Source organism: Manis pentadactyla, chromosome 2 (assembly GCF_030020395.1).
Source record: "Manis pentadactyla isolate mManPen7 chromosome 2, mManPen7.hap1, whole genome shotgun sequence".
Classification (NCBI taxonomy): domain Eukaryota; kingdom Metazoa; phylum Chordata; class Mammalia; order Pholidota; family Manidae; genus Manis; species Manis pentadactyla.
The window spans coordinates 235,225,314-235,234,091 of NC_080020.1; the positions used below are offsets into that span (position 1 = coordinate 235,225,314).

Below are 8,778 nucleotides of genomic sequence, written 5' to 3' on the forward strand. Positions count from 1 at the left end.
GAATGGCTTAACATCAAACCAAACAATTTAATTCTCTTCTGAGATACAGCCATATTTGCCCTTACCCTAGAGTAAATGACATTTTAAAATCTGTTGCTAACTCTTTGTAAATCTCTACTTTTCCTCATTCGGGAAATATCTTTAAGTTTCATTCTGTAAAACCCAATATATATATATTAAAATATTTTAAATTATTTTTATTTATTAAAAAAGTACTTTTTTGTACGCCGGCTTACATGTAAATATTTGCTGTTTTGTATTTATGTCAAATGATTCCAATTTTCCACTTAAGATACCAATATAAGGTTTCCCTTTGGAGTGTTATGTAACAAGGTAGATGGTTCCCTAATATGGTAAAAAAAAAAAGAATATGCGGACTTGCACATGATGAATGAGACACAGTCCCTTAGGAGATCCAGACACCTGCCTTTAAGAAAATATGGCACATATGTGTGATTCAGATGATCCCCAAGGCTGATGTTAAGGAGAGATGCTGTCAGTGCCCTAGAACTGCTGAGGGAGGTCCCCCAGCCATGAAGGACACCCATCTGAAAGTCAGCTTCAGGGCTGGCTCATCTTCTCTAAGGCACAGAGCAAATGAGCAATGAACAATCAGCAAAACATGACAGATTTAATTTCACTTAAGTCAAATCTGGGACCTTATAAAATAAACACAATCTGAGAAACACAATGGCCCAGACTAATATTGGTGTTATGGACAATTAGAATAATAATTGGCTTTCCTGGGCCTATTCCTACTCAAAATTTTCATTAGCATTTTATCAATTTCAGTATAAACATTTCAGTATAAAGGCCTTGACTTATTCTTGATCATATTCTTAGATTAAGCAAATTTGGCAGGAATTGCAAAACATGTAAAATGACATCTGAGTACCTGTCTTTACAGACTAGAGCACAAGGCCAAATCCGATGGGATATAATTCAAGGAGGATAAATAAGAGTCAGCATTTCTGCCCTCCCTGCGGCCTATTCCCTACACCAAATGAACACAAGTGGCAGAGGAATAGTTTTATAAAAGCACACATGGCGATTTAAGAATTTCTATCCTCTTGACTCACAATCTTCAGTGAAAATCTATCTTTGACAAAGGAAAGAAAATGTTATTTGTGTTGGCTGGCGATTAGCAGAAAGGCAGAGTGAGAAATTCAGCAATTCTCTCTCCAAGAAGCAATGAAAAAGCTTCTCAAAATTGTCAAAAACAGCCATTTCTTAAATCTGAAAAATAACCAGTGGCCTAAGCTGAGAAACATCTATTCAAGGAAAACTATGGAACCTTGGTAAAAGCAGGGTTCTGCGTGATTTCCCGCAGCTACTGGAGGCCTGCAGGAAGCCCTGAGTCTAGGGCCCAGCACAGGAAAACACGGGGGACGCCCACCTCACAGCTGCCCAAGAGGGATTCCCGGGTTCCAGGGAGGGGGGCAGTGTGGCTGCCGACCTGGAAGGGGCACCGTGTGCGGTGCTGTGCGGGAGGAAACCCATCTCCACACACACTCTTCTCCTTTTGGGGCTGAGAGAAGCCGGCCGGCCGGAGCCTCCCTGGCCTGGAGCTTATCCTTCCAGTCTCCACGTGAACCTGGAGCTGAAGTTTTTGAACGACTAATGGAACGTGGAGGCAGTGCCACAGGGTAAAGGTGCACAGGCCCCTGAGGTGTTTCTGGGCACGATCGGAAAAGACCGCTGTGTATGACCTGGAAGGGCCTGGACTTAGCCTCTGCCTGCCTGGAATCCAGTCTCTGTTACACAGCACTTCTGGAAATGCCTCCATATCCACACTGACACCAAAGATGCCAAAATGTTAACTTCATCTCCAAAGAGCAGTTTTCCACAATTTACCATCAGGCTTTAGAGAGATCTCATGCAAATAGAGTATCATTTTAAACAGGATAGAACATAAAACTGACAAAACGAGAGGAAAGAACACTCAGTGAACAGAACTGCATTACAAATAAACGGCATATCCAAACAGCAGGGGCGGGGAGAGAAAGATCTGGCTCCCAACCTATGTAACTGTGACAGTATTTTGACCACATGGTGCAAGGCTGATAAGAAACAAACACATTTTTAAATTGTCCACAAGTACTCTAGTCAGCCAGCTGCTGTCTGCTGGTGTGGGATGCACCGTATGGTTGTACCAGGGCTGAACACGCAGGAAAACACACTGTGAACAAGGAGAAACACATCTCACTGTGAACCCACAGTGAGCCTTCTAAATGTTCCCACACAGATAAATGTGTGTGAGGGCATTGCCTACAAGCCCTGACAGTGCATTCATAGCCCCCAGGTCCTAAATACCCTTAAAATGCCATCTAAATGCCAATGGAAGGGACCAGAGCTGCAAGCACCTGGGGACTGGGGATGTGGGGCCACAGAGGGCTCCCAGGGACTGAGCGATAGCAATCTGAGCAAGAACAATAAGGAAAATAGTCTATCATCACCCATAACATAAAATAAAGACCGATGAGTCCAAATTGATATTAAGTAATTGAATAAACAGGGGAGAAGGGCTCTTCCTAACAGAAGAATTTCAATTAATAAATGTAAAAGAATATAAAATAGCCATTTGAACATCACAGCAATGGCAGCATCATTTACATATGAAGGTGGGTGGGCAGAAGATACAGACACAGCTTCGAAGTGTCTCCCCAAGTTACTGATTGATTGCAAAGGGGCAACCTTACATGGAGAAGCAGGCAGGCTTGTAGCCAAGTGACGAGGTGTCAGTGGTGAGCAGTGAGGTATTGAGAGACAGCCTAAACTCCAGAAGGGCCCTCTGGTGATGAAGAACACGGAGGAGCTGAAGGCACCACAGGACACGGGACCCCTAAAGGAACATGGGGCCCTGGCTGGCTCCTGGAACAAAGGACATCGAGGGGAACCATGAATCCACATGGTCTGGAGTTTAGTTAGTAGGTTGGTAATTATACTATGGTTACATCAGGTGTTAGCCTTAGGAGATGGGTATGTGGGAAATCTATTATTTTTGCAAATTTTCTCTAAGTCTAAAATTATTTCAAAATAAAAAACATACAATTGCAATTGAATTTTGTGCATAAAGAGTTTCTAAAAAAGGTTTGCATGCTTTTAAAGTGTTGCCTGAAGGCCTGAATCTGTACTTGGTGTTCCTGGGGGTCATGGCTAAATTGCTGAGCTTGGCTGGGTCCCTATTGTGTTTGGCTTTTCTGTATGTTTTTATGTGCACATTTATATTTTTTCATAATTGTGCTTTTATTGTCTTAGAACAAAGCTGCCTGTCTTCAGACACAAGTTCTCATCCACCTCAGCAGCGGGCGGAGAGTGGGAACTGTGTTTGGTCAGGCTGTGTTTGGGGCTATGTTGGGGTAGTTTCCGGGGGTCTGAAGGGAACTGAAGATTCCCTGCAGTCCTTAGGCAATTGGGCCATGTACTAAATGACATGTCTGGGAAAGCTACCCCTACTTTGACATAAGTTTGAAACACAAAAAAAATGAGCCTCAGTGGCCTCCCCACTCCTCGGCCAGGACAAAGCCCTGTGGTGTTCCTTTACCACATAGCTCCTCTGGGCCCTATCTCCAGATTTCATCTGGTTTCCACATTTGAAAAGCTGGCATTCCTCTTTCGTTAAGGCTCATGTTCAGATAAATTCCGTGGGGCCACTTTAGTATCTGACAGACTGATCTGTCAGATGAAGCAAAAATCCCTGTGGGTCACAGAATAAGTGGGTATGTATGCATCACAGAATAAGTATGATTTGTCATACTGAGGAGAAAGTAATTAAGGAATCTGAAACAAAACAACAAGGAAACAAAAACTTTAAACCTCATGTAATGATTTTATGTAGATTAAAGGTGGTGAGCAGTGTTTTCTCCTTAACGTATAAAAAGGTGCACGCTTCATTTAAACCAAGTAGAAACATCATGTGTGTTCCGGGCCCCGGGGCTCACTGGCCCTCTCAGACCCTTCTCTCCTCTAACCCTCCCAGCTGAGCGGGTACAGTGTCACCGTGCAGACAGTGGGGGAGGACCGCAGTTTACTGCCGAGAATCACGCCGCCAGTAGGTGGTTCCACCGGAGCCCCAAGTGGTGTTTGTGCTGGCCCCAGACCCACGCGGAGACTCCATACAGCTGTGGGTGGGAGAACCGTGCTCTCTTTCAGAAGTGAGTCACCTGCATGACTCTACTTGAGAAGGCTCTCAGTCACTGGCCACCAGGGCCTCTTCATGACACCCCTGCATGCACATGAAGTAATTTATGTACACTCACTAAATGTTAAGTCAGCAAACTATGCTATGATTAGACTCAAGCACAGTGGTTAACTACCAGCCTGGAACTCACTGCCTGGTTTGAGGCCATCTCTGCTGCCTACAAACCCTGTGATTTATGCCAACGACATACCATCTTTGAGTCTTAGGTTTCTCACTAAAAAATAGGCATAAAATAATGCATAATCTCATTGAATGGTGGGCACCCAGAAAATGCTCAGTGGACGTTAATGAAGTATTATTATCGTGACTATTGCTGGAAAATATTTCCAGCTTTATCTGGTGATCACATTGATCAATACGCTTAAATATATCTGGCCATTCAGATTCCAGCCACAAGTCAGGCTGTGGCATTTTATTTATGGCCTCTTGCTAGCATGGCCATCAAGGAATAGAGGCGGGAGCCCACTCAGCCTCACATGAGGTTGCTGATTCAGGAGTCTCTACACCAAGGATTTCAGGGGCACCTTCTGGTTCTCACTGTAGTTTCTGTGATGTGTTTACAGAGGACCCGCCCTGTGCCAAGCCTTTTGAGGCTCGTCTGCTCTCACTGAACTCACCTCTGATGTGCACTGTGCCTTCTATGCCTGTTTCCAGGTCTGGTCTCCCCACCAGGCAGAGGATGGAAGCATCCCCTGCATCAGAGCTCAGCGGGTGCTGCGCGCTGTCAGCATGCTTCCTCTGAGGCAGCACAGAACCACAGATGCTGGTTAGAAATGGAAGTTGGGTAAGGCTTGCCATTCACAAGCTAATATTTTATACCTACATATGTATTCAGACCACTTCCTATCAGAATTTTATACAAGAATCTATTATGTTAAATGCCAATTCATCTATTCATTCAATCAACGTGGATTTATCAAATACCTACTATGCACCAGACATTGTTCAAGGCAGATATCCCTGTCCTTGTTCAGTGGTGTGGGGATTCCTGAGGAGACACTGCAGGCAAAGCATTCCAGCCCTGGTGCTAAAAAGAAGTTGCTAGCACTCCTGTCATTTGTCAGGGTCTACAAAAAGAGTTCAGGAATGCATTAGAAGCAATATTTGGTGAAGCTAATACTTTGTGATACTATACCTTGAAATGGAACCAAGCCTCATCTGGGTCTCTGTTAGACCTCAGCCCCCGTGAAATCTCCCTGCCCGGCTCCCCCAACCTTAGACACCCTATACCAAGTGTTCAGCAGCCAATAAACGAGCCTGCTGGTACCGTCCTGCTTCCCAGTGGTCTCACTGACCACTGTGAAGCCCAGTGGGGAGGCCGTGCCTCCTTCACCTGTACAGGGAAGGTCGGCAGAACGCTCAGCTGAGCTGATGTGAGTCTGGTAGCTTGCATTCTTGGAAAGACTACGAAAACCACGCTGAGGCTGACGAAGTCATGAATACAAATGGTGCATGTTGGGGGAACTCAAAAGCCAACAACAGACTGGCGGAGCTAATTTTTACTCAGTGCTTTGGGTTTTTATCCCCTAATTATTCTAAACTGATCGCAGTGCTTCATTTCCACAGAACGGCACCAAGGAGAAACAGTTCCTACAGATGTGGCTGTTCTGCGAGGCTCCCATCCCTCCAAAGGCAGCCTCAATCTGGATTTATTTTCATAATTACACACATGATATCTAAGAGAAACAAAGAACATGGGAAAGGATAGAGTTTAAAATAGACTTTAAGCTGTGGGAATGTGGGGACCCTGCTGGAGAAAAGAGGATGACAGGCAGCAAGGGCTTAGTTTCTGTTCCAACGTACAGACCCTGGCAAGATGGCCCACGCACAGGGTTGTGTCTATTGGCCAGAAATTAAGGGCTCAGGAATGAGATAAACTGATTTTATTCTAGTATACTTTGTGAATTTCAAAGTACATGGAGCAAAGCCAGCCCCTGTTGGCCATGAAAATAATAACATTTAAACTTTTAAGTGCCTGAAGCTTACGGTTGTATTTCTTCCATTATGGTCAATATTATTTTGTTCAAAGCCATATTGACATTGTGTTTTTCAGTACTGAGAAACTCTGAACTACTACCCAGCCATTAAAATCATGATTATGATAGTAACACAGGAAATTGCTCATGACATACCACTCAGAGAGAATTCAGGGCACACTGCTTCACGGGCATCTCAGCTGAAGCTGAGTGAGATGTGTATGTGACCAGAGCCTGGGAGGGAAAATAAAGGTGTAGGTTGTGTGTTAGGTGCAGAGGCTGTGCAGTGAGATTTTTCGTTGTCTGACAGTTTACATCCTCTTATTTTTTTAGTAATAATTAACAGCTAAAAGAAATAATTCAAATAGAAGTTGTTTTTTTTCCAAAAGGTAAAAGTGAACATGACCAGGATATGCTCTTGTTCTTGCTTTGTTCTGGCTTCTCTTTGTCAAGCTAGCTGGAATTTCTCTCCCAGCAGCTCTGAGATTATAGTTATAACATAGACCCTGAAAAAGAGACCTTCCCTTGAGCAACTCACCTCTTACCTTCCTTGACCTTTGTGGCTCCTTAGAAGCAAACCAATCACAGCACGACTGAAGAACTGAGCTGTCCACATTAGCACACATGCCGGACGGTGCATTTCCAAGTGCAGTCACAGATACCCGGCGTTCTAGACCATCAAAAGCCTCCGTCTTTCTTCTACTCAGCAGAACTCCTCTCTGCTCCAGCGACTGTGTGAGGGTGGAGGAGGGCCCTTGCTCGGCCCATTTTCTGGAGCTGGCACACTGCTGGGCCTGCCCCATGGTGAGGTGGGTCAGGTTGGTACAGGTTGCCCCACGGTGAGGTGGATCAGTGGTGACGTGGGTCTGCTTGGTCCAGGTGTCTGACTTCCAACAGAATTTGAAGGGTTTCATAAATATAGGTCTTTATAAATGCTCTAAAATATTTAGTTGGGAAAGATTGGGTTCCTGATATTTGCACACAGGCACAAACAACATAATTCCAGGAACAAAGTGATGAAAATCCTTAAGCTTCTGTTTCCCAAATTATAGTGGTCTCACTAAGGCTCCCATATGCCCCCAAATAGAAGTGCCATTTTCAATCTAGGCCCCAAGAAGTGTTATTTCCACCCAAGACAGAGGCCCTTCCCACACTTCTGTGGTGAGCACAGCCCAACTCTGAGATCAAACTCCCACGAGCAGGGTTATAGACACATTTTGGGCTAACTGCCACTCTGGTTGGTAATATGGGACCTGGAGAGGGAATTCTACAAAATGTAGCACAGAGATCAGTACATAAATTAAATTCTGGACACAGAATGAAATCCATCCTGGATAAAAACAAGTTCTGTAACAATCCACGATGACAAGACTACATGTCGCCCAGGCTCCAGGCTCCCGAACAGCGAGGGTTGGGCTTCCCCCTCTGAGTTCCAAAGAAGGGCTGACTGCAAAGAACCCCCCTCCCCACATACTTAGGTCAGGCTCACAGATGTCCCTTGTTGACCGGCAACAAGGCTGGACACAGACCCTCCAAATTTCTGTTCTTTGACCCATAAAGATTCGGCTGAACTGCTTTGTCTCCACTGATCTATGAAACAAAATGCTTGTTAGCCAAAGTTCTCCCCAGGCCCCGACCTTTGGCACTGGAATGAGGAACAACCCCTCCCCACTGTTCTCCAGGGAACAGCCGACCTCAGGGTAAAAATCACTCTGGCCTCCTGCCCTTCAGCCTGTCTGCTGTCCACACTGGTCTGTTTAGCCTTGTTTATTCCTCAGAAAGGCAAAGCCCACTTGTGCCTGACCACAAGATGCTGAAGATTGGGGTCAGAAAGTCCTCCCTGTTGCCACAAAGTCCCCTCCTCCTCTTGACATAGCTTCCCAAAGGAAGACTCTCCTTACCTAGTCAGGGTTCGGTTTTCTTTGACAGAATCCTGGATGAGGATCTCGTTAAATCCTTAACCACAATGTCCAACAGGTGGTGGAGCCCTCACTCCGGGACATGGCGTACCTGGATTAGGGGACCCCTCCCGCACAGAGTACACAAACATTCCAGGAAAAATGGAGACAAAAAAAAAACACTTAAACTTTATGGCTGAGCATGTAGAAAAATAAGATAAGCTGTGGAAGTCTGATTTGCAAGGACAGGCAAGTCTTAACTGGTTCGAGAAAATGTTACTCCTTGGTGGCTGAAGTGGGGGATTTCATGGGGCTTCATGTGTGTGTGTAAACCCCAGGCAAGAGGTGGAAATGGCCTTTGTAAACTCAGGTCCTCCAAAGGGGGATGACCCCAGTGCTTGCAAAGAAAACCAACCTCGCAGAAATATGTACCTCTCTGAATCCTAGTGAAAGGGGTAAACAGAATAAAAAACCACTCTGGGGTCTTCCTAATCACAGGGCTTCAATCTGGGGTTCTAATTCACATGGCCCTGTGGCCCCCAAACCCTAATCCTAACACATAAGGACCCCTACCAGACAGAGCAAACACATGTCCTCTTTGAGACAAAAGGCTTTAAAGAGGCCTGGGCTTTAGGGCTATACGACCAAGATGTGAAGTCTCAGGTCTTCACAAGATCTCTGGTATGGGATGATCTGATGTGCT

At 45.2% G+C, this 8,778-nt stretch overlaps 1 long non-coding RNA gene across 3 annotated transcripts; it reads right to left on the minus strand.

The window, feature by feature from the left end:
* Positions 1-240: 240 nt before the first annotated feature.
* Positions 241-6,976, minus strand: LOC118910572 (uncharacterized). 3 transcript variants are annotated; one of them, XR_005024047.2, is made up of 4 exons: positions 6,716-6,976; positions 5,130-6,411; positions 4,819-4,937; positions 241-581 (listed from the first exon to the last, which is right to left on the minus strand). It is a non-coding gene; the product is annotated as an uncharacterized LOC118910572 (long non-coding RNA). The 3 variants fall into 3 exon arrangements; XR_008995969.1 differs by lacking the exon at positions 241-581 and adding an exon at positions 2,266-2,871; XR_008995970.1 differs by lacking the exon at positions 241-581 and adding an exon at positions 2,921-4,225.
* Positions 6,977-8,778: the final 1,802 nt, after the last annotated feature.